Source organism: Sciurus vulgaris, assembly GCF_902686455.1.
Source record: "Sciurus vulgaris genome assembly, chromosome: 1".
NCBI classification, from domain to species: Eukaryota; Metazoa; Chordata; class Mammalia; order Rodentia; family Sciuridae; genus Sciurus; species Sciurus vulgaris.
Window position 1 is genome coordinate 75917529 of NC_136461.1, and position 27391 is coordinate 75944919.

A 27391-nucleotide genomic window follows, 5' to 3' on the forward strand; every position below is an offset into this window, starting at 1 on the left:
ATTGCAATGAAATAAAGGAGGTCTGGGATTCCACCATTCCATTTTAAGATGGAATTTTTTAAAAATACTGCAAATAGTGACATAAACTGTTGCTAGCCCCCACTATAGAATCTAGGATTTAATAGGCAGAGAGCCTAAAGTTTCTTGACTTTTTTGTTTCAAAAAATTCCTCATACTAGTCTATTAACTTTTCATTTGTTCCTCTCTCACTAAAGTAGACCACAAAACAATCCCATTATTTAGGCTTCCCAATTGTCTAAGTTCTAGATAAATAGGCTTACTGTGATTGTGTGTGCTTTTATGCACTTTAATCAATATATTTCCCAGTTTGAACAAGACAATAAATTAATACCTGTCTTTTTAAAGCTAGTTTCCACTTACTCAAAGATGTCACTACACAACTTAGAGGAAGCCTTGATAGTGGGCGGATGGAGGAATTTTTTGGTTTAGAAGTTAGCTAACCTGCAAGTTTAAGCCCTAGCTCTTCTTCTGGCTGGATCTGCAGCCTTGGGAAAATTACATAACATTTATAGGCCTCAGTTTCCTCATCTATAAAACATAGGAGTTGGACCAGGTGATTTTTAAGAGCCTTGGCAGTTTTAAAATTCTATTATTATATAAATCTTTAATTCTAACATAGAGCAGGTGGACACTGAAAAGTACTGGAAATAACGATACTGTACTGTCACACAAGGAAGATAATCTCCATCACAAGCAATTCAGTTTAAAATTCAAGGCAAAGTCAAATTTGCACGCACTATGTCTGAATGGCCAGGAGTAATGAAACAAGTATATGGAAGGAGCGGGAAGCAGGGAGAAGATACCCATGCACTCTGTGAAACAGTGCACAGCCTGAATGTATTCCTCTCACTGATGTATTTTAAATTTGTGACTATGAATAGACCACAGTGAACAGCTTGAAGTTCTTTGGAACAAACATCGTCTCTTCTAAGGTCACTCCTGAAGGAACTGCAATAATAGTGCTTGGCATATGTAGATAGAGTGCTTTGTGGACTGAAGCACGAAGAATTATGCTCTGCATGTTCCAGAAAAGATGATCCATGATTCAGGTGAAAAAAAAGGTCAGGTACATTTTTGACAGTAGCAGCAAACCCAAACAGTGTAACCAAACAATCAATATGGACGCCCTCATTAAAATCCCCAAGTAGCTGTGAGTTTGATTTTCAGCAGGGTCTGGACAGGAATAATGGATTTGGTGGCCTGAAGGAACATTAGAGGTTTTAATAAAAGGAACTTAAAATTACCAGTATTGGCTCTGGTTCCAAGGAAGCCCTGGCTCTGTGTCCGTGACCACACAGGATGAACCTAAATCCTTGCCTCTCGGATTCTTGCTATTCAGTTCAAAATGCCATTTTACACACAGCCTGATAATTTCTCCTAAAAAATAAACTCATAAAAATCGCTTTAAAATTCCTGATCAATGTTTTCAGTTCACATAGATATTAAACCAAATTTCCTAAAGCCTGAAAAGCTAATTATGCATTCAATTAGAGTTTCTTAATAAAGATTAAAACTCTGAAGTCTATTACAAACCCATATTTAATTCAACTGCCATTTTATCCACACCATGGAAGTGTAAGTGGTAACAATGAATATAAATTATAATACATGCCATAGAAAGAATGCTATTTGTCCAAGTACGTTACTATAAAGAATTAAATTTTGCTATCAGTTCCATGATCTAGTTAAAATTGGTATTCTTTATTTGGTCTTTCAATGTAGTCCAATTTCCTACTTTGAAAAACAAATTCTAGGGAATAAAGAAAAGAGATTAATTTATCATTAAGACTCTGCTTAATTGAAGTCAATTCCGAACAAACTTGAATTCAATTTCTGCTCATTAAATTGAATGTGCTCTGCGTTCCTCTCTGCATTGCTTTGAGCAAGCAGCTGAGAACAAGGGACTAACATCAAAATTATTAAATTGAGGAGATTTTATTTGGTCTTCACATGCCAGAGCCGCTTTGATGAGGAGCTGTTTTGGCACTGAAAGGAAAGAAGAGCAGCTGGAGGAAAAATCAAATGAAACTAAGCCTTGGAAAATTGAAGAAAACGCAAGCTTAATAATATTTAATAATTAAATTTCCACAAACAATAGCGGCAAATGAAGTAATCTGCAAAGTCTGTGAACTCATTTGCATAATTGATGCCGGTCCCCTGTAAATGAATAATGAAGATAATAAAAGATGTTGCTAAAAATGGGCACAATAACAGCAAATTTCATCAAGCCGCGCTCTCTGATTAATCTGCTCTTGCAAATCAGCAGCGAGAGGGGAGCGCGTGATTAACCGCGCCGAGGACGGCAGCAGGCGGCGGCGCTGCCCTTTCTCTGCGTGTCTCTGGGCGCGTCCTGCCCGCTCCCCGCGCCGCCCGCGCTCCTCTCGCCGCAGCTGCCGCTGGGGCTGCCGCGGGCGCCGCTCAGCCGGAGCGCGCCTCCGCCCGGCCCGCCGCGCCCGCAGCCATGTGTTCCTCCTTAACCACTTCGCCGCTGCCTCCCGTCGACCCCGAGCGGAGCGGCGGCCGCCCGGCCTCCCGCTGCCCGGGATCCCCCGACCCGGGCTTCCCGACTGCGCCTCCGCGGCAGGAGGCCCGGGATGCGCCACCAGCCCCGGCTCGCTTCCTAGACGCTGAAAGAACCGAGAAACAATTAGCCAGGCGGCCCGGGAGGGTGGTGGGCGATTCAAATGCCAGGCGGCTGCGTGCCCCTGCGCTCAGATGGACAGTTTCGCGATCCCGGGCGGTTGGGAATTTCTTTTTAGAAAGGTGCGAGGGGCCATGCAGGCCCACGAGGGTAGCCACACTCTAGAGAAAGGGGGAATGGCGCTGTGACAACGCAGGCCCTCCTCCTCCTTTCTCCCCATCTCGCACAAAAAGAATGGGCCTTGAAAGGGATGAGTTTATTATGCGCTTTTAAATGACTATTCAGGAAAGAACAGGAGGCAAAATAAAAATGCTTCCCACCCCACCAATTTCCTTCCCTTGAAGCAAAAAGGAAAGGGAAAGCAACCCGCAAAGGTAAGTTGGGCATTTCAGATTTCGTGTGTGTGTTGTTGTTTTTAAACCAAAATAACATTTTCCAGGTTGCGAGTGTATTTTTCTCAGGGCTAACCCAAGGGCCTAATAAAATCTGGGAATGCTGTTATGCCCAAATACATTGTGTGCAGGAGTTTGTGAAAGCAACTTTGCTGAGTGCAAACCTTTAGATGATGAAACTGAAAATACTTCGAAAAATCACCCAGTCCTCCTCCGAATCAGCGCTGCACTTTTCCAGCTCTCCAGGATAAAGTTGTCTCGGGAAAATAAAACTGTTGAAAAACCATGGTTCCAGACTGTTACTTATTTTACAACCCCCGGTTTGCAATCGATCATAGCCTGGGCCTAACAGGACTGACTGGGGCTTTTCATTTGTTTATAGTGTGTGCAGTGTTTTATGCCTCAAATGCGCCATGTCAGCTATGCAAAATAATACATTACTTTTGTTCGCATCCTGGATCCACTTCCATAATGGTTTTTGTTTAAAATAAAGGTCATGATTATTTTCCAGTGTTACAAAATGGAAACTTCAACCCTAGACATCTGAGAAACTTCTCTTAAAAATCCAATTCTGAGCTGGGAAAAGCAGAGAGGAGCTCATGTTTACTTCATTTGCAAAGTGCAATTGAATCTATTTAACAAGATCAACTCTAATCCAATCTAATAAACCATCAGCTTGCTCCTGTGTCAAAAAGGCCACTATGCTTCCCTGAGTTCCAAATTCTTTCTCATTGCGATGTCATCAAATAAACCCATCATTCCCTTGTTTTTGCTAAGTGAGTCGCTCATAAGTTCCGGTTAGTTTTCTGATGTAACAATCACATTGTATAAGTTTTCCATACTCCTCTAAGTATAAAGAAATCCTAGAATCAGAATTTTGAGCCAAAGGGAAATTCCTCACTTTACATGGGAATAAACAGCCTGAGAGAAGTTAAGTGACCAATCTCACATGGGCCTCCCACCATACTCCAGATCTCATTACTCCAGTGGACCAATGGTCCCTCCCCACCTCCAGGCTCTTTGTGGGATTCAAAGGGAGGAAACTGGAAAAGAACTCAACAGCAGCATTTTAGGAAAAGTAATGGGATGTGGAGGATGAGGAATGATAAATCCAGGTGATAAAACCAGTTTCAAAGATTCAGGCACCAGATGGTCATAGAAAGAAATGGGAAGGGCAGAGGCAATGTAGAAAAATAATCTGGCAAAATAAGGACTGTGGAGAGCAAGTAAGTGTTGATTAAGACATCTCAAACATGAGGTCAAATCACATCAAGAGAAGGCAGGTTTAGAAGTTTAGGGGGAAGTCCATGTCCACATTTTGTAGACAGACAAATCGAAAGTAAGTATACAATAAGAACCAGTGAGAGAATCAGTATCCAGAAGACACTGGTGCACTGTGCGTCTCAGGAAGAAAGGGTGATGAACTGCCTCATGAGAATGAGCTACTAAAGGTACTGAGACCCAGGGAATGGCCTCAGTCAGCGTGAATTGTAGGCGTTGTAGAATTTCATCTCAGGAGTACATGGAAAGCCTGGCACCTGACCCACATCACACATCAGGGGTGCACTACATCTTCTCAGCAGGAGTATCTGGAAACCAGCCTGACCTTGGAGAAGCAGGCTGCCCAAGGCCACCCAGCAGCTTAATGCCAGGTGGAGCAAATTCAGGCTTTCTGATCCCAAGTCAAGTGTCCATGAAGCATGGCACTTTCCTGGTTAGGATTTGGAATTGTTCTGTCAGGAAGGACTCTAAAGAGATACACTGAATTGTTTATTGTTTCCCATTTCCTGTCCCCCTAAATAAAATAAGAATGTTCTCTACAGTGTTCCTCTACTTATTACGTTCCATGTAAGAAATGAATTTACTTTGTTTTTGCTTGAAAACATCCACATTTTAGGAATGTTTAGGCTCTGAAATGGAATAAATAAATTTTATATCAGTTTTCATTAATCTTAAAAGCCAATAAAACAATCATACTTTATCGTAATTATTCTTGGCTACTACTGAGATGATGGAAAAGTAGGTAAGGTTTTATAGCCAACTCCTTGGGATTTAGGATTTGTCTCCCACACCCTTTTGTTTTTAAATAAGACTGGTCCTGTTTGAGCAAGGGCTTACTGCTCTGAGCAGAAAAATTGGGCACTAGTGTTTCGGAAACCCTGGGTTCTAGGATGCAGCATGGTTCTCCCTGACCTGCAAAAGCTACCCCTATGCAACCAGGAATCTACCCTAATTCCAAAGAGGTAGAAAAATGTGATACTCTGATTGCCTGGATACTCTGGTTAATTGATAGTGACCACGTACATCAAAAACCAGCATCTGATTCTTAAAAACTTCAAAGGTTGTTAGAGGAGAATTAAATGCCATTCTCCTTACACAGAGCAGCAGGCAGAAATTGTTGATAATCTGGCATTGGAAAATATTCATACCCTATGATGTTTACTGTCTGTTTATAGACTGATTCTGCACACAATTGAGAGTCATTTCCTCACAAATAATTTATCTCTAATGAATAATGATGTCTTAGTTGTGAACCCATGGTCCAAATAGCAAGTTTCCCCGAGTCATAATTACCTACAACTATTATATGTTTTCCCATTCAATTAAGCATTTCTTACAGAAACAATTTTTTATTAAAATACTCAAGAAATGATTAAGAAATGATTAAGAAATTAGCATATAAACTAAAGAAGGCAATATTTAAGTAGGATACCCATAAGCCATTTTAAAGCATAATTTATGGATAGATATACATTTTAAACAATTAGGGATCTTCCTCCACTGGTTGTTAATTCTTTTTCATGATAGTTTTGCTGTCTATACTCCTCCCAAACAAAAGCTCAGATTATTTTATATTTCCTGCTTTGTTCAGAATATCCTAGGACTTACATACACCTCCTTAAAAACAAGTGTCAAAACCCCTACATCTGCCCTGCTTCTATTTACTCTACCTATAGTTCTCTCTAGCTGGAAAGCCAAGAGGAAACAGAATTAAAAGAAAAATCTGAAAGTCTAAATTCCTTATTCCCTCTCTTTTCCTTTCACCATATTCAATTTATTCACAAGGGCCCAAACCCACCATATGACAGGCACTAAGGAAACAGGTGGATAAATACTGTCCCTGTCCTCCAGCAGCTATAGGTACTTGGGGGCACCTATGTATACACATATGTTTATGTAATACAGTAAGTGTTATAAGTAATTAGCCGAACCTCAAAAATCTGGATACCTTCATAAAAAGAAAAAAAGGAAGAAATTTTTATGGCTGCTTAATTCATGACCTCCTTGTCAACTTTATAAATTTTTCCACCAGAGATCCCTACCTACAACAGGTATTGGCAGACTCACTCATTAGTAGTTATAGTAGGCTATTGGCAATCACAATTTAAATCTAGATTGTTCCAGAGAGTATACCTTGTCATAAGTCTTTGGTTTAAAAACCATCCCAGGTATACCTTGGTTAGCATTGTCCTGTATTATCTTGATTTGTTAGGTTTCTATATATATTGAAAATATCTGAAATATGTACATATGTATGCCTAAACATACACATTTCACTCTGGACATTAGATTATAAGTGTTATGGTGGCCTGTGATGCCTTTAAGAAAGTGGTAGAAAATACAAATGATCTGGGTGCTGTGGTGCATGCCTGTAATACCAGTGACTCCGGAGGCCGAGACAGGAGTATTGCAGATTCGAAGCCAGCCTCAGCTATTTAGTGAGGCTTTAAACAATGTAGTGAGACCCTGTCTCAAAATAAAAAATAAAAAGGACTGGGGATGTGGTTCAGAGGTTAAGCACCCCTGGGTTTAATCCCAGGTACCAAAAAAAGAAAAAAAGAAGAAAGAATTATTCATCGACTAGGAATTGATGGAAATGAAGTCCACGGACTTTGTGAATGGCATTATAGACATCACTATTGCCAGAGAGGACTGATCAACAAACATGACAAGGTGCAAGAAAGTATGGCTGAAGCACCTTATAACTTCAGAAGTGAGAAGAGAACATAAAATTTGTTGCCACAGTAGAATTCCGGGAACCTGTGTCTTCAGAGATAATATCTAACAAATCTTGTATCAGACTCTGCCAACTTCACCTGTGTGTAACAGGGCCCCTACTAAAATGCCTTACCAAATAGAGGCCTATTTTTGTTTTGTTTTTCTGTTAGGGAGAGGAAGGCCAGAGCTAGTTCACAGACCATCAGAAACCCAAATTCCTCTTTTCCCTATCATTCTTAATATGTGCTTTTACCTTGTGATCACAAGATGGCTGCTTCACTTTTGTCTGTATTTTTGTGTGTGATTTGTGTTTGTCCCTTTTTATAGGAAAATAACATCTTTGCCCATGGCCTCACTCAGTACAGTTCTGCACACAAATTACTGGGTAAAAGCACATCACATGGTCTTATCTGTAAAAGAATCTGGGAGATAAGGAATTTTAATGGGGCTTATACCTGTTCCCAACATATCCAGGTTCGCTTGGTAAAGGAAAAAAGGGGAAATGGGTATTAGTAAAGAACCAGTGGTCAATGATGATTCAGTGAGTGGATTCAGTTTTCAGGAGGATCCCTAACACACAAGCTAATGCTGACAATCACCTTGTATTTATATCCAATGTAGCACTGTTGGGACGTGAAGAGTCAAAAAATCTTCATACCTCCATATCCCTGTACATTTCCCATGGAAAAAGAGATAACATTCTATTTTTTATTGGTGCCATTTAATCATATATAATAGTGGGATTTATTGTTACATATTTGTACATGCACATAATATAACAATGCAATTTGGTCAATTTCAATTCCCCAAAAAGATAACATTCTTGGAAATTTATCAAATGGTCTACCATTTTTAAGAGTTGTCAAGAGAGCCAAAAGTTCAATAACTCTAACTATATATATATATATATGAATATGAATATTTTCCTTTGCCAGATTATAACAATTTCTGCCTGCTGCTCTGTGTAAGGAGACCAGCATCTAACTTTCCTTTAACAATTTTTGAAATTTTTAAGAATCAGACATTGGTTTATGATGTATGTGGTCACTCTCAGTTAACCAGAATATTCAGACAACCAGAGTACCAAATATGTGCACTTACGTATACAGGTTCACACACACACACACACACACACACACACATACACAGAGAGAGAGAGAGAGATTTATTGACTGATTTAAAAGAAATGAATAAATAGCACTACATAATATTTTTGTAGCTTGAATACACAAGACAGGTATGAAAATAGTAAGGCAACCTCAGAATTGTGATATGACCAGCAAGAGAAAAACAAGAGTGTGGTAAACGATATATTTTTATTACCATGTACCTGTCTCATTAAAAAGCATTTATTAAACACGACACACACATCACAGTTGTCAAAATAAGACAAAAAGATGTTTGACTTCCATCAATTCTTGATTATTGTTAATTCTCTTACCTACTTTTTAAGCCATTTTCCCACTCAGTTGTAGCTCAACCAGAACAGGAGGGGAGAAAAGAGAAACCTCAGACCAGTCAACCTAATTATGTTATTAGCTGTAGTTAAAAGTTTGCTGAGGGAGGAGATCAAAACTATTCTTAAAACGAGGTTTGTGTTTGTAGATTTCAATTATCCGTGCTATTTCTAGTCCCTATTTCCATGGATAATCAAAAGCTGGATGAATCTCAAACTATCATTTTGGAGCACGATTAGGATACTGTCTGTCAGAAATCATAATTAGGGTCAAAAAGCATTTATTCAGTCCTACTTTCGTACAAGGTACTGGACTAGTGGGTAGCATGGGGGCATTTGGAAAAAGCAATGGTTCAGCAGGCTCTTACCAAATGCACATTTTCTTAGAAAAAGCCAGTAATGAGTACATAAGTGCATAACCTTCAACATGAGAGGAGGAAAGAGTACAAGCATTTTTTTCTTCATAATTAGATTCAGATTCTTAGGAGTCTGACTGAAGGCATCATCAGACGTGTATCATCTCATCCAGTTATCCCAAAAGGGAAGTTTGAATGTTCAATTTACACAAATGTGTTGACTTAGGTTTTGCAAATGAAGGACTTATTTTAAACATCTCATGCTATGTTCCACATTAGGCCCTGCTCCCAGACTTCCTTTGATTATAGTGCAAAGACTCAGCTCTGGCAATTACTATGTGACCTTAGGCAAGTCACTCACTTAACCTTTCTGAGTCTACCTTCCTTCATCTTTAAAATGAGGGTGACAAAAATCTACTCCACTGGGTTGTTATGGGGAAGGAAAAGCATTTGATATAAAATCACTTTGTAAAATGTAATGTGTTATACTAAAATAAGGCATTGTTATTCATTAATTCAAAATTAATATTAAGGAATCTTTATCTAATGAGCCTCCAAATGATCTGGAGCTTTGAATAATTTTGTTGAAGTTCCACACAGTCTCAAAAATCAGTCAATGTTGGCCAGCTAATTAGAAAATCTCTTATTTGAAATGAAAGCCAAGGTAGTCAATAATACACTTCTACTTCAAAAATCCCACTTAGGGTAATCCTACTTTGAAAGTTCTCACAAGTTATTTTCCAGGATTGCTGAAATAAATGGTCCTCAGCCTTTAAAAAGAAGAAATAGACAAAAAGACAATCATCATTTCTTCATTTAGTGTAAAGTAGTATCGATGTATCAAAGAAGACTTCACCTTTTATTTGCATTCGCCATCTTAAGAAATGCACTAAAATTAAGAGGACAAAGCTGAAGTGGATGTGTTAATCTCCACAAATTTCCACCACCAAAAATGTTATTGTGTTCTCCCTTGTTATCAGTTTCAGCTTTGCCCAATTCAAGAGATCACCAACAGTGAAAAATCTCATGTAATTTTTGCCTAGTATTTTGTATTAAATCATTCATTGTCCTTCAACTCTTTAGTTGATTATCACTAGAAATCTTCACTCAGATACCCATTTTTATATCAAGTATATATAAATTTCACATCATTTGGTGGAAGGGTTTTTTAAATTATTTCTTTGTACACTGCTCAACTCTTCTGGTGATTTGTAACAACAGGCTCATACTAAGTAACATCAGCATTGTGCTAAACTGGTCTTTAATGCATGCTTCCAAATATTTGTGGGTAATTTCTAAAACGGATTTTGAGTAGAGGATCTTAGAGAGACAAAAGTATCCCTAGTATCTCTCCTTGGCTAATTTAGCCAAGTACATTCCACAACTCTCCCAATCAGTATATTAAGCAGATGTGGTCTTTGTCCACCTAGTAAGTTGTGTTAGACCTTTCAACACTCGCAGTCTTTTTATCACTCAGCTGCCAAGTTCCCTAGGGTAATCATAGACAGCTTGTCAATTTAATTGCAAAGAAACAGGCTTTCTTGTGACCATTCCAATTTTAGCTGCTACTTTAAATTGTACATGATAGTTCTTCCATGCTGTCTGCCCTTTAAAGAGTGTGGACCTCTGCAAGCCTCTTACTGGTGATGGGAAGAAGAGGCAAGGCTGAAATCTAGCTTGCTGATAGGGCCTATAACACGCCTTTATTAAGTTGCTGCTTTAGGAAATGAAGCTTTTTCTTGAGCCCTGCATGTTGTCATTATATAGCCAGTGCTAAATGATTTTTTTTTCTTTTAAATGTTTCACTTTCATGCACATTTTCCTCCTTTCTGGGTGATAGAGGATTCATAGGCCATCTGGATTCTGAAACATCTGGACACCAAATTTCTGCAGAAGAGAATCGGGGGGAAGAGACAATCAGTGGCATGGGATGTCTCCAGAGAGATTTAAATCAATGATGATATTTTGATTGTATCACTTTTGGAAAGTTGACACAAAAAGTGGAAAGAAAAAACAATACATCACACAAACCCAGTGTTCCAGGAATGCCACAGTATATATAAGAAGGCAGGAGTCATATATGAATGTAGGTTAGTAACTGAATAAATCTCTAGGTTACATACAAGTTCTAGAATCTTCCCCTATTTTCTTGATTGTTATGACTTTTTGGACTTCATTTATTTATATATGCTTTTAATAGTGCCTAGGTATAGATGGTGCATCATTTGGACATATTTCACCTTAAATTGTGCATAATTCAAATTCAATAAACTTTTACACTGATTATATGTAAAGTCTCAAAACCATCAGACTAAAAAAGGTTGATACATTCAGCTTGATGGAAAGACTAAACATGGATACCACTTAGTAAACCAAGAAGGATTGCCTTTTTAAGTTATAAGAAGAAAATCACTACAAAGAGATAATGCTTCCCAGGACAGTTGGAGATGTAAGCATCTGACCCCACAATCAAGATTCGAGATGACAACATCAACCAGAGAGGCTTTCGCTGGGCTGTTAGAAAGTTCCACTGCTCTCGCAGAAGCTTGGCTGCCTGTGTGTGTGTGCATGCCCAAGAAACTGTACAGAGGCTGCTGTAGAAACGTGCAGGGGACTACCTCTTCTAGGCCATCAATCTCAGGGTCGGACCATATATAATATCACTACACTGTTCAGCACAGTCCAGTCAGGCGTGAGCACAGTGCTTATTTATCACCCTCAGCCTTTGCCCGCTAATCCATGGTCTTCCCTGAACTCAAAGTTGCAGAACCAGAACAAGGGTCAATTGCCCACACTGCTCAGCAAGCACAGGCCCTTGGACTACTCTTCAAGCTTCTCCTTTAAATCTGCAAATGCACTGGATTTAGCTGTCAGGCAACTGTGAGCTCTTTGGATTCTGTGATTTATATCTCATGTTATTGCAAAATTTTATTTTTCCTTTCAGGGTATTTTCTCTGGTAAATATTCAATCTCTTAATTAACAGTTATTCTTTCCAGAAAAAAATAAATAAAATTGTTGCAGAGATCTCTTTAAGAGTTCTGTTTGAAGCAATTAATCTTCTGTATGGTTTTCCTGAAGTGTGTGAGGCTCTCCAACATATATTATAAAAAATTCAAAATAAGTTGATTTCTAGGAAACCAAAATAGTTCAGGATAAAAAAGAATCCATCAGTAAAATTTTATGTTGCAACTGTTTTTTTAAAATTGGGCATACCTACATTTAAATATAATAACTCCCGAAATAGGAACTAAAGACAGCCTCTGGTTTCTGCCAATTCATTGTGCCCTTAATTTCCTCTAACTGCATCTTCAGTGAGCCCACAATGAAGTACAATATTAGATGTTCACTTGTATGATATCAACCTTGTATGAAGAGAATGAATAAAAAATGAAGTTCTTAGCTGTGATCTATTTCAGATTAGCCATTTTCATTTATAAAACTGTTTATTTTACTTTGTCAGCTTGAAGGTCAATCTAACTTTAAATTGCATATTGCAGAATTTCAACAAAGATCTGAGACCCATCTCTGCTTCCTTTAAGACTAAAGGTGAAAAGCTGATTCTTAACCGGAATATTAGGCAGAGTTTTATGAAATGGACTAGATCATATTGATATAAGAATTGAAAAGACACTTCACTTGAAGCCAAAACACCAGGGCCTGAAGAAAGCTGCAGATGGCATTAGGATTAGCATTTAATTGTAGACATTAATCCAGAGCGAGCTATAAGAGCAAGTTCAAGGGGATACTTGTCATACACTAAGAATAAACAACAATCCTAATGGCTACCATTTATTACATACTTACTGTATATCGGGCACTATTCTAAGCATTTTAAAATAGATTATCTCACTGTGTCTCTACAATAGCTCTTTGAGGTAGGCACTATTGTTATCAGATGAAAAAGTTGAGGGGCAGGGAGGTTAAGAATCTTGGTCAAGATCACACAGCAAGTCCATGATGGAGCAAGCATTCAAACCCAGTCAAAAAGACCCCTACGTCCATATTCTAAATGTTGAATCCCTGTGTTTATGTCATGGAAAGGACACTGTGAAGGTCACAACTCAATATGTTCAGGTATTGTCACGAATTAAAAAAAGAAACAGCCCTCCTACACGGTGTTTATACGTCATCACTCCTGACTGAAGTGCATAGTTTACATCTGCCACCCTTGGTCTTAAACTGAAACTTCACCTAAATGGCAACCAGGCTGCATTCACAGCTGTAATATCAAGGCTTATCACATTACCTGTCAGGCCTAGTCCTTTGATTCATACTTCTCGATTACTTAATAAATACATTTATTGAATATTGATTGAAATGTGACTTTTTTGGGGGGTGAGGCACTAATTTGTTTCTTACAGTCATTTTAAATAAAGCCACAGATTCTAGTAAAAAGAAGAAGGGATTTGGACACAAATCATTTAGATTCTAGTCCTAACACTGCAACATTCTTGTTCTGTGGTCATGGTCAAGCCACTAAATCTCTGGAGTCTTTATTTTATCATCTGATTAGTAAAAACAAAAAAGATACGATCCCTAAAGAAGGTTTGGGTACACAAAAAGTATCATTATTGTAATTATGGGTTCTTCTATTTGGTGATGAAATAATAAGGAGATAAATATAATGAAGAAGCCAAATCTTTTTTTGTGGATTCTGGAGACTAGGAACACAGTACAAGAAGTTACAAATGCTAAATGCCCATTTCACTGATCAGCCCTATGTTTCTGGGTTTGACCTGAATAGGCCTGCTTGCCTTTCTTGTTAAATATCTCATCTTGGTACTATACTAAAAGAAAAGACAACCTGAATATGCCTGACTCATATCTACTATCTTAACTGATTCACGTCATCAAGCCTTCTGTCCTTAGAATTGTTTGACTGTCTTATAGCCAAAGGCATCTCACAGCTCAACTGAAGTAGATAGCAACATTCCCACCATATTCCTGAAAATCTGGCTCCCTCTTAGGTTGGCCTATTTGGAAAGCAGTCTTGTGTCTCCAGTGAGGAAAATAGTATTGCTTTTTGGTTATATATTTTCCTCTTTTGAAAGACACAAACTCTGAAACTACTGAGAGAGAAAAATCATAGATGCACTATTCCATATGGAGTGAACCCAGATTTATTTTTTCTTGGATGGGAATTTCAGTAATGCCCACAAAATATATAGTCATCCTAAATCAGTCAGTTACCAAAAGGAAGTATGTCTGATTTTGGCAGTTGAATTTAAAAGTGGATCCTCATGTAGCACTAATCCCTTTATAAGTAGAAGTGCTTGTTAAAATAATTTTACCATCTTAACCCTACCTGGCACCATTTCATAGTCTATTCCTCTCCAGATGAAACACACAACTTCAAAAATATTCTTTAAAACCAAATTCCTCTATAACAAAAATAATGAACAGTTCTTTGTTATTAAGTACAATAATAGCTGACATATTTTTATGATCATAAGCATTGCTAAATTCTTAAAACAGATTTTAAAATTGTAAACACATCTTAAAAAGTGAAATATCAAAGAGTTCTTAACATGGGGTTCATTCACAAAAAGTCATCAAATTTAGATGATAATAACACAAATACTTTTATTTTAATAACCTCTAGTTAAAATATTGTGTTTACTTCAACTATAAATGTCAAAATCTAATCCAATAGTACTGACATTGCCTGTGACTTTGTCACCAATAAATATAATGTAAATTTTCAAATGACACGACAGTTGCCACAGTTATTTCAAAATATCATTTTTATCCATCATTGCATCAGACTCATAGTGGTTATTAAGACCCACCACTGGAGCATTTTATATAATGTGTTAATAATGAAAGAACTCATAAATCTCTACATCACAATGTTTTAATATTTTGCTAACTGTTTTTCCATATAATTGGTTTCCTTTACAATCCTACATAATGCTTTATGCATTCAAAAACTTCAATTCTGAGAGGGAGTCTAAAGGCTTTATCAAATTGCCAGAGGGTACGTTGGTACCACAAACATTATGAACCCTAAGATCTAGGGTAACCCCCTAAAGTTCATGTGTTAGGCAATGCAGTGTTCAGAGGTGAAATGATTGCATCATGAGGGCTCTCACCTCATCATAATTTAAATGAATTTACTGGGAGATGATGAAAACTATAGGCAGGTGAGGCATGGCTGAAGGACATAAGTCACAAGAGGTAGGGCCTTGGGGACTATATCTGTCCCTGTCTCTTTACTTCTTCCCCTCTCCTTCCTAGCTACCATGACCTGAGCAGCTTTCCTCTGCCAGACCCTTCCACCATGGTGTTCTCACCTTGGATCCAATCAACCATGGAGTGAAGTTCTAAAAACTTAATCCAGAATAAAACCTTCCTTCTCTAAGTTGTTCTTGTCAAGTATTTTGGCCACAGTGATGGAAATCTAAGAACATAACCCCCTGTTTTAAAAAACACATTAAATACCTTAGAGTATGCCTCCTCCACCTCTTCCTCCTCAAATTCATATACTGAAACCCTAAATCTCAATGTGCCTATATTTGGAGCTAGGCCTTTAAGGAAGTAATTAGGTTACATGAAGGGATGAAGGTGGAACTGATTCAATAAGATTTGGGGACTTGTAAGTTTGTTCCCTCTCTCTGCCAAGTGAGGACACAGGAAGAAAGAAGTCATCTACAAAACCGTAAGAAAGCCCTCACCAGAATCTGACCATACTGACACCCTGATCTCAAATTTTGAGCCTCTGAAATGTGAAAAAATAAATTTCCTTTGTTTAAACCACTCAGTCTATGGTATTTTGCTATGGCAACCCAAGTCAACTAGTACAGAACAATAGTAGCTTTTTCTTTGAAGACTCCCTTCCTCTTTCCTTTAGTGGCAAACCTGAGTGTATTGGGGAATACACTGCATTCTTTCTTCAGTATTCAAGACCCAGGATTATTTGTAAGCCCCAAATTCTGTGAGTTGTTATTTAAGTAAACATTGTGAAAAGAAACTAACCTATTGGACAATAATACAGAATATTAAGATGCTGTCGTCATTTGTCCCAGACATAGGTAGCAGTTGCTGCAACTGCTATAGGATTCTACTTCCATCAGCAACATTGTTTTCCTTTACAAGTCCTCTGTAATCTGCTCCTTTCTGAAACCCTCAAGGGCTCCTGGTACACACAATGACTTTGCAGGCCCCTGCCCCACAGGGAGTGCCACAATTTACCCAATTAGGCAGCTGGGTGTCCTGACTGCAGGTGGCTAATGGTGAAAAGGATTTTTGTAAGGGGCCTATATTCCTACATCAGCACTTATAACCTACTTCAGGAAATACACCATACCAGTTCTGGTTAACCTTAAAACAATCACATTAAAATAAAGAGGACTGTCAGTAGAGCAATTTTATAAATAGCTAAAATTAAACAGAGCAAGACTGGCAGTGCTAATGCATAAGCAAAGAACTGACTTCCTGCATTTCATCGAGAATTCCTGATAGCAAAACTGCAGTATGTTTATTGTACATTAATTCAACACAGCATTCAAAATGAATTTATGCCCTGGCTGAAGGGTGCGATATTGAAACTAAATATTATTTATTATCTTAATATTAGTAACCATAGTAAAAAAATCATGTTAACAATTCACATTGTTTAAAAAGCTAAGGATTCCATAGCTCTACATACCAACCAACTGTTCTCGCCTTAATTTATGCAAGTGTAGCCTATAGCTAAAAGCTTTGTATATTTGTTTCCCCATGGTATTACTGCTCAAAAATAGGACACACTTTCAAGGGCACCTTATAAACACAGAACTATAATTTATTTGGCAAATTAAAGCTCATATAAAATGTGCACACTGAGGTACAGATTAACATATTTAATTTCAATATTACCTGCAAACCTATTTTTTCCCATACACTATTCTAATTAGTCATATAAAATCGAGACTGTGTATTATAAGCAATTATTTTAGAGGAAATAGAAACTGGATCTGAATTAAATATACTGTAAAAAGATAACACTTTTATGGAAATTAATATATCCATTTGTATCTAGAAAAAAATGTGTTCTAGTTAAATGGCATGAAAATGTTGAGCATTCAAAACCTGATTGCAGTAAAAGTTGAGATTTTTTTTAATGATTTAATAACACAAAATAATTTGCAATCTTGTTAATATACCAATATTTTTGTTTTGAAGATATTTCCAAGTTTCCAAATCCCTAGTAACCATTAGGTTCACTTTATGCAGTGAAATTTTTCCTATTATGACTATTCACTCCCCCTACAGTTGAACATGCAAATTGTTTATGAACATTTTATTTAGCAAATGATTCTTTTTCTATTAAGCCTGTATTAGGAATTATAATGACATAGGTCCAAGCTTAGTTTACACTAAAATAGTTGCAAATAAATGTTGACAATAGATTATGCCTGTAAGTAAATCGAAATTATAACTTTAGTGGCAGGATTGTTAGGCTTTTTAAAAGTTGCCATAAACTGACATAATGCCTTCACCACTTAAGGATATTTCTGAAAAGGTCAGAATTAAATTGGAGCCATTTGACCTAGCACAGGGCACATGATTGGGATGATCTAAAACTTTGGACTATAAGATTCTTATTCTGACATCTCAGCTCATTGGTACATTACCCCGAGAAAACTTTCCTGACCCCTAATCTTCTATGGCTCCCCAGCCCTCAATGCTCAATGCATTACCTCTACCTGCTACCTTGTGTGTTAATTTCATAGGGCAAATCCAATGTGTTTGTTTCCTCATTATGTATTTGTTTTCCCTTCTACAGTAAACTTCCCAAGGGCAGGGATCAGTCAAGCATTTAGTGTAGCTCTTGACACAATGGAGGAGTTCAATTACCATTTTTTTTTTTAAATAAATGAATGAGTGTCTTAGTCTTTTCAGGCTGCTATAACAAAATACCATAAAGTAGGGAGCTTATAAACAGCAGAAAGTTATTTCTTACAACCTATGGGAGGCTGAGGGTCCAAGACCAAGGCACCAGCATTTTAGTGTCTGGAGAGGAGGGCCCACTTCCTGCCTGATGGACAGTACTTTCTCATTGCACCTGCACATGGGACAAACTCAAAAAAGAGCCTTTGGGCTGATTTCATAAAGGACACTAATCACATTCAAGAAGGCTCTGCCCTCGTGACCTAATGACTTCCCAAAAGACTTCACTTCCTAATACCACTACTTAATGGGTTAGGATTTCTACATGAATTTGGGGAGAATGCAAATATTCATATCTTACCAGTGAGCTAATATGATTTTTCTTCAAAATGTTACTGTAAAATCATTTATTATTTGGTTGTCAAGAAATCTCAGGTTTCTTAAAGGATTTCTAAAATAGTTCTATGATTCATGACTAGCTATCCATTACATTCACAAGATCATGTCCTTTTCATTCATGTACCTTCTTAAGAAGATGAGAATCTGCCTATAGATTAAATGTTCACTGTGTCAGAAGAGCACACAGAATTCTCTAAACAACATGCTACTGCTTTTCTGGCTACCCTTTGTAGCTCCTGCAAAGTACTACCAACCTTGAAATATCAACCCTCCCACCCCTCATCTATGCTGTCCCCTGGCATCCTTCAAAGATGTCCCACTTTGGGACTATTATGTGCTGAATTGTGGTCCCATAAAACTCATATGTTGAAGTCTTAACCCCCAGTGCCCTGGAATGTGACTATATTTGGAGATAGGGTCTTTTAAAAGATAATTAACTAAAATGAGGCCATTAGGGCAGACCCAATCCAACTTGAGAAGTTGTAAGAAGAGACAAAGACACAGACACATGTGGAAAGACCACATGAACACACAGGGAGAAGGCAGGCTTCTTGCAAGTCAAAGAGAGAGACCTCCGAGGAAACTAATCCTTCTGATCCTTGAACTTAGACTTCAAGACTTCAGGATTATGAGAAAATAAATTTCTGTTTAAGCCACCCAATCTGCAGTCCTTTATTACAGTTATCCTGGCAGACCAACACAGGCTCAATTACAACTAATAAAACCAACCAGCAAAACACACTAAGACTGACAATAGTGCTTGTTTTAGACATTGTCACCCTTTGCTCTGTCCAGACTCGAAAGTCTCTCAGAAACAGCAAACCCACAAAATCCACTATAACACATTATAACTTCAAAAATTCTTCCTATCTCTCCTAAATCCTTCATGGAAGCCTTTTTCTCTTATTGGACTCACTGTAGACAGAAAACAGCTTGTCACCACTCATTAACTCTGACCTGTTCTAACATTACAACACAGGACAAACAGGACCAGCCACCTGGTTTTTACCATTTCACTCATTATTCTACAAACCTGCTTGTATTCTTTTATCCCATTTAAAAAAGGCTTTCAAAACTCTCAATATGAGGAGTGCAGCACAGTACCAGGCGAGCCATACCTGCTCTACATTGCTGCTGTCCAGCTTTTTGTGATTCTTTTTATTAATTTTTAAAAATATATTATTTGAAATACTAAATATTATTTCCAATTCTACCTTATTTTTATTTAAGTCATTGTCCCTTATCAGTCTATTTTGCAACAACGCCATTCACCCTTTCTTCAGTGTCTTTAATATACATTTTAAGCAGAAACTTTCACTACACCATCCTCAAAACACTTAATTATTAAGTTATTTCTGGATAAAGAATTTTAATTTATTGTTTTATAGTCTTTCTTCTTAGCGTTTGAATGCCTTATAAGTTCAAAATCCTCACAAGGTCCTTGCTTGACCCAGCCCACACCTTCCTCTCCAAGCTCATTTCAGGTCTCCTTCCACCAGGCGCACAGACCCCTTGCAGCACAGACCCACCTGCTCATCAAGAACACCAGGCCCTTCCTGTCCTTGGTCATATACATACTCCACCTTTCTCCCAAACTCCAGATTCACAGGTCGAACTTCCTGCTCAACAGTTGACCTAGATAAATCTGTAGTAAATCAACCTCATACCTTCACCTTGGAACTTCTATCCTACCTCTATCTCCAGACCTGCTCTCCCTGCAGTCTTCCCTCATGTGTTATGGTAACTGCATTGTCCAGGTACTCAGCAAAAAATAAAATAAAATAAAATAAATTCTCAAGAGTCCTTTCCCTTTTTCACATTTCCTTCTCTCTTACCTCAATTCAGTCTCTCAGAAAATCCTGTTGGCTCTGCATTCAAAACATGTTCAATTTTTTTTTTTTTTTTTTTTTTTTCAATTTCTCACTCTTTCCACAGCCCCTTCTTTGGTCTGAGCCACCACCACCCCTCTTAGCTTCTGACTGGGTTTCCCCACACGCCTGCCCTTTATATAATCTCGACACAACAGCTAAGTGATATCTTGAAAACCTAAGTAAGATGTATCATTCTTCTGCTCAAAGTCCTGCAGAGGCTTCCCATTCCCTTTGAGGAGGAGCCAAAGACTTCACGATGGCCTACATTACCTGACTTCACTCTGCTCCAACTCCACCAACCACCTCACATTTCCTGCCAGCCACTTTCTGCTATGTGATCTCTGCACTGACTGTTCCCTTGCCTCAGAATACTCTCCACCCAGAGAACCTCCTGGTTAATCCCTCACCTCTTCCAAAGCTTTGCTCAAAAATAACCTTTTCAGTGAAGTAGCATGGAATATCCTACTTAAAATTTCATCCAGCAAAATCCCCTATACCCTATTCTCCTTTACTCTGTTCCATGTCTTTTCCTATAATAACTAATACTTTCTAACCTCCAGTATAACCTACTTTTTACACCTATTATTTACTGTCTGTATTACAGTGTCAGCTTTATGAAGTCACTGATATATCTGAGGGGGCTGAAATATCATGGACTCCCAACTACTGGTGGGATGAATGTAGAGGAGCCTCCTGTACAAACTGCAGTCTGCAAGTGTTTACAAGGTTGTTTCAAGGTTAAATTAAAGAGTGTGTGTTTGGCAAGGCTTTACAGGAGAGAGTCCCCTGTGACAAATACCCACATCTTCACTCTTTCCATGAAAGTCACCACTGTTATCAGTGGTCTATTTTTCTATGTAAATATACTCATAAAAATATAGAATTGTTTTATGTGAGCATTTAAAAAATAGTAAATGGCATCATAATATTAAAAACAAAACTCCTTTGTCACATCTAAAGCTGTATTTGTGAGTGGGATTATTATTACTTGGGAGTAGTGATTAAGGGACTCCAAAAAGAAATGATAAATGACACATTTTGCAGTGACTATGTACCTTAACTCCAGAATGACCCTTGAATCTCTCTCTTCTGAGAATGGGGTACCCTATGAAAATACAAATGAATGCAATTTCCTTAAGGTTGAGACAAAGATTGGAAAGATAAATTCACTTTTCTAAGAAATAGTCTATTTTGGTTTGCCATTCTCCATGTGTTCTGAGGGATTCTGGTGGAATTTATATTCAATTTCTGAAAAAATGCTGAGTGTACTAAACTCAAAGCATCACAAAACAGAATATTTTCTCAATCTCTAGATGTTTAATTCTTATGTCTACTTCTAATTTCTGACTCTGGAGTTGATACAAATCATAATTTATGGCTATCAATTTCTAAAACATTTGACTATTTTAGATTACCTCACTGAATATTTCATCCTTATCATCTATATATAATTGAATAGCACTAATTTCAAAATTTTCTTGTGTGAAAAGCATTACTTGATTCCATTAAAATGTTTTTTCCTACTGAATGCTGCTTATTTACCTCAAAAGTAGATTATGCCATTTTCTCTTTTAAAGACCTTACTTTATTACTTCTTTTTGTATCATTGCCAATTTTTATATAATTTTGCTCTCTTTATCAATATTCTTAAATTAATTATGATTTTTAACACATTAAAATAGGTCTATAATAGGTCCACTGAAGTTTAACCCAATAAATCTAGCAAGTAAAATTGAAGAATTAAGTCGATGAAGCCATGTTAGGGTATCATTGCCAATTTAGCTATCAAAAGTAATCCATTATGATGTAGTTTATTATAAAGTACATTTAGTACATTAATTATTAATCCACATTGTAAGGCTTTTACCAAAAGCCTGTCCTTGATTGCTTTGTTTTTCCATGTTTAAGCAGTGAGATTCCACAGTTTTGTAATCTAAGATTAGTATTCGGCGCCTTGATCAAATTCCCAAAGTTCTGTAATGTCTCTTTTTATTGCCAGTAAATCCAGATGGAAGTAGCTTTTAGTGTGGTTATTAAGTGTGAGTTTATTAATGTTATCTATTAAGCCCACACTACACATTGCCCATATAAGAACTTTCAGAATCATACTTGATAAATGTACCAAGCAGGTCCAAAAGGTTTAAGAACAGAATGAAGACTTTAATATATAAATTAAAACACTTTGTTGGCACTCAAAAAGCACCTTGGACATAGAGTCCGACTCATTAATTATACATTAGAGCAGAGTCTCTCATCAATAAAGTTTTTTTAAACAAAAGGCACAAGTTCCCAAAATGGACTTTTAACTAAAATTCAAGGAGGAGTAAATAAAGGAAGCCAGTCAGAAAAATATTAGTTCTTTGCATGGGCTTGGGAGTGGGAGATGGGTTGGGGCCCCTGTGCCAGGGGCAAATATACCCACAACTGTAGGAATCATCCGACTTTACAGCATATTTCTGCATGAGAAATTTCTCATTCTGTTTTCCATTGTGATAACAGAAGACCCAACACCACGTAATTTATCAAGCAAAGGGATTTGGGCTCACAGTTCTGGAGGCTGGGAAGTCCAAAGAGAGATGACCACATCTGGTGAGGGTCTCATGCTGCCTAACATGGGAGAAATCACGAGGGAGGAGAGATTGCACATGAGTGAGAGAAAAGGAAGCCTAACTCCTGAAATAGACCATTCCCAAGAGAAAGCTATGAATCCTTTCATAAGGGTTCTGCCACCATGAACTAAAAACCTAAGCCCCACCTCCCAACACTGTTGTGTTCAGGAATTAATGTTCCTACACATGAACTTTGGGGATACAAATGGAAACTATAGCCAGAACACTAAAATTAATACTGCCAACTCTTTCATCATTTCCCAGAAAATAAGTTTCCAAGAGGCAGGAATATACTTTCCAACTGTTAATCCTTTTAATAAAATCTGGAAAAAGTCACCCTGTTCACATTTCTAAAACTTAACTCATATGCTAAGGGAAAAAAATGAACTAATGGATGGAGTGTTTAAATATTTTACTGTCCCCAAACTTCTAACATTATTTCATTGAATAATTTTACTTTAAAAATAAAGTTTGAGACAGGCGTGGTGGCACACACCTATAATTCCAGGGACTATAATTCCAGGCTGAGGCAGGAGGATTGCAAGTTCAAGGTCAGCCTCGGAAACTTAGCAAGACTCAGTCTCAAAATTAGAATGAAAAAAAAAAAGTGCTAGGAATGCGACTCAGTGGTTAAGCACCCTTGGGTTCAATCCCTGGTACCAAAAAATAAAAATCAAGTTTACATACAAAATGATAGTGTCCATTATCATTGCAGAAGTCCTAAAAGGAAGGCCTAAGATGAGAACGCACTGTGAAAACCTACCTAGAGCTCTATCTCATGAACAGTAGGACTGCAGAGCAGCTCACCACCACCCCCTTCAGTGGAGGATGAGGACCTCACATTCTGCAAAGTGTGGGTGGAGGATCACAGAGGCCCAGGGGTCAAGACAAGCTAAGTTCCACCCTTAGGGGAAGGAGCTGGAGAAGGTTTGATTACAGATGCTATAGAACAACAAGATGATCATCTCCCTGCACCTACCTCCTCACTGTGGTCCAGAGTCAAAGTCACAGACCTAAAATATCTGTAATCAAAGCAAAGAACAAGCTCTGCATTATTAAAGGCCCTGTAAGAAACAGAATGAGCAAAATAGGACTTGCAGCTTAGTACCAGGGCTTGATACAGGTGAGCAGAAGCCAAAATAACTATTTTCCTCCAATGGTCCCCCCTGCCCATTGGTTAGACCTGATAGGTGAAAGCAAGTCAAGTAGATTTATTTTTTGTTGGTGTATCTTATTCATTGGTTTGCACGATCTTCTGTTATAAAATCCAAATACAGCTACTTACCTGCCTCTGTGAGGCTTTGTTGAGTGTGGTGCTACAGCAAGACATTTGCTTATAGTCATAATGGAATGAAACCAGTTTTTAAGTCTACCTTCACCCTTTTCTTCTCAATTTTCTAGTTTCTGACACTTACTAACAGTTCTTACTGGAAATAGAAAGAATTTATTCCTAGTTATGGTTTGGATAAAGGTCCCCTGAAGGACTATACATTAAAGGCTTGGTCCCTAAAGTGATGCCGTTGGGAGATGATGGAGCCTTTAGGAGGTAGGGTCTTGTGGAAGGCCCTTAGGTCACTGGGGGAATGCCCTAAAGAGAATTATGGGACTCTGGCCACTTTTCTTTCTCTCTTTGTTCCCTGGTCAGGAGGAGAGTGGTTTTGCTCCATCAGTGACTCCTGCCTTGCCAGAGGATGAAAGCAAGAGCCAGTTGATCATGGACTGTACCCTCCAAAACTGCGAACCAAAATAAACTTTCCTCTTTATAAGTTAATTATCTGAGGTATTTTGTTACATGACAGGAAACTGACAAACACACTACTTAACTTGCACTTTGTCAGCAGAATTTACCCCAAAGTTTTGGTCAAATAGCCCTGGACAGCTTTAGGTGACCTCTCTGGGCATCATGAGAGTAAAATAGGGACTTCTCTTTTTATTTTAAAGGGACTGAAGATGTGACAGTTGAACCAACGCCTCACCATAAAATGCAAGGGAAGTGACAGAAAGAGTGACAGACAAATTAAAGAGTAAGTTCTGTTTAGCAATTTTAGGTGACAGCACTTAAAATTTTTAGCTCTAGGATTGTTTAGGAATGACAGTATGCAGCTGAGAAAGGCAGCTTATCCGTTATAAAAAGGAATTTGTGTGTGAACTTAGAAAAAGCAGTCCTCAAAAGTGGAAAAAATTCTTTACATATGTTATTTAAATAACAACCCATTAACCTTTTATACAGTCTTCAAATTGTCTATTGCCACATTTCATCATTAGCCCAACATTTGAATCAAGTCTTTCAGACAGATTTTGTTTCACTGCTCCTATAGAAACGTCAGGAGAAATTGGAGTTAGACTTCATTTATTGCTGTTATTGTTGTCATTTTTCTAACCAATGGACTTTGCTTTCATGAGCATCAACTTCTGACCAGAGGAAGGCATGAAGATTAAATCTCTTTCTAGTAAGGTGCTCACTGCATGTGATAATAAATGACACCACAACCTGGCTCATCTCATTAGTGAAAGCAATCACTTACTGAGCACTTACTATGTACAAGAAACTATGCTAAGTTGTGCTCATCGTTTGTTTCTGATATATACAAAGAACACTCAAGAAATGTGTTTTGCTGGAATAATGGAAGGAAGAAGCAAGGGAGGAAAAGAGGGAACAAAGTTTCATCATTGCTTATAGCTTTTACCAAGCACTTACTCTTTGTAGTCATTTAAGAACTTGAAAAACAAGTAATTGAGCAGGTAGAGATATTCCTTCTTTCATTGGGATTTATTGAAGCAGGTCCCAAACCAGGCTATATACATGCCCAAATTATCTTTTGATTTTTGCACTTAGAGTCTTCAATCAGGAATAATTCTGCTGCCAAGAACTTAGACTAATAGCTCAGAAGTAAAGAAGTTTAAAAATCAGAGTTTTTCTCACTGCAGAGAAACTCTGAGGTGAATCTAGTTATCATAACCTCCTTGTTTTTCCTTTTCTTTTTGCACTCCAAAGATTTGAAGTCAAGAAATAACCCTTAAGGTGTAAACAACAAGAGATTATTCATAGATAGTATAATCAAAAGATGAGTGCTAAGGTCCAGGCCAGGACTGAGTTGTCATCTAGAGAGAGAGATCAGTGCAAGCCTGTCCAAACATTCATTACAAACATGTTTCAGAAAGCTTTCTATGGATTTGATCCAGATTTTTACCATGTCCATATCTCAAAAAGTTGATCCATCCCAGTGTTACAAACTTTCAAATAATAAAAATGATTTCATCATAGAAAAGGGGGGAAAAGAAAACATCCATGGACTCAGATGGAAGGTCTGAGCAAATGGGGATAAGTGGTCCACTGGAGAATCTATGAATCACAAATTGAATGTCAACAGGTTTTGTAGAATAATTTTTAGTGAAGGACGAGGTTGGAATTTTACCATCTATAGGTTTGAAGTGTTGTGGATATTGTCCCTTCACTATCTCAGTGTCATTGTTGTTGGTCCTTCATTCAAGATCATGAAATAATTACTCTGTAAACTACAAAATGCAGGCAATGCTTGCCCTCTTATTTCTGTTGTTTTGGAGGTGTTGAGTAGAGAATGTTAATGTTAATGTTAACTCTTTTTTATCATACTATGCTAATTAGCAACTTGAAGCTAGTCCTCCACATCCATGTTTTCCTCACTTTCAAAACAATAAAAGCACACAGCCATTTCAATGCTTTTCTATATTTTCTGCTCTGTTCCCAGCCTAATTGGGTTCCCAACTAGTTCCCACTCAACCCATGACCCACAGCCTGAACTTCCATTTGCTGCTCCATTTTTATCTCTTGGGGCTTTATATGAGAGGAAATAAAACCACAAAATTTTCTTAACCGATGCAGAAAAATAATACTCAAAATGTAATGTAAAAACTCTTCAAATTTATGTTAAAAATAGACTTTCTTAACCCGAGAAATACTATCACAGGCCTGTAGCAGTCATCATATTTTAATAACAAAATTATACAATAATTTCCATTTAAAGTGCAAACAAAACAATGCACCCACTATTTTAGTACCACTGTTTTTATTCAGTATTGGAGGTCTCAGAATAAACAGTTAAGAAAATGAAATAAAATTTATAAAAATTGGAAAAGACAAAATTGCATATTTCATCCAATGTGATTATCTACCTAATATTTTAAAGAGAATCTACAGACAAACAGTTGAAACCAATGAGAAGTTCAGCAAAGTTGCTAGATTAAAGTGTGTTAACTAGACAACATATTGAATTCTTACTGTGGGTCAGGCACAGGTCCAAGTATTTTCCATATATTATTAATTAATAGTTTTCAGTAATCTAATGCAATAGCCCTTGAGATTATTACAGTAATCATTCACAAAGAAAACTGAAATTTTAGTTAACTGATCATTATAGATTTAATTTTATTCCTTTCAAAAGATGTGTTGAAATTCTAACCATCAGTACCTATAGATATGAGCTTATTGAAAGCTATATCTTTGTAGGTGTAATAAAAAAATAAGGTTGTGTATTCAGGTTTCCTCAGAGAGAGAATCAATAGAATAGAAAAAGAGAAACAGAGAGAGAGAGAGAGAGAGACAGAGAGAGAGACAGACAGAGAGAGAGACAGAGAGAGAGACAGAGAGAGAGAAAGTAATTAATTAAAGGTATTGGTTCATGCCATTTTGGAGGCTGAGCAGTCCCATGACAGCCAACTTCAAGCTGGAGCCCCTGGAATATTGTTAGCAGGGTTCCATCACAGTTCAAAAGCCTCACAACCAGGGGGGTCTATGG

At 37.6% G+C, this 27391-nt stretch overlaps 1 protein-coding gene across 16 annotated transcripts in view; it reads right to left on the reverse strand.

Annotated features, from left to right (window-relative positions):
- Positions 1-27391, reverse strand: part of LOC306668201 (uncharacterized protein) — a 528324-nt gene that overhangs the window by 317210 nt on the left and 183723 nt on the right. For 3 of the 16 annotated variants that reach the window (XR_013765766.1, XR_013765767.1, XR_013765777.1), the window contains exon 1: positions 19972-20293. The exons of 12 other annotated variants lie outside the window; for them this stretch is intronic. The gene's annotated coding sequence lies outside the window, so the exon portion shown is untranslated. Of the gene's footprint in view, positions 1-19971; positions 20294-27391 lie in introns of those variants that run through there. One more of the 16 variants, XR_013765768.1, reaches the window with a different exon arrangement.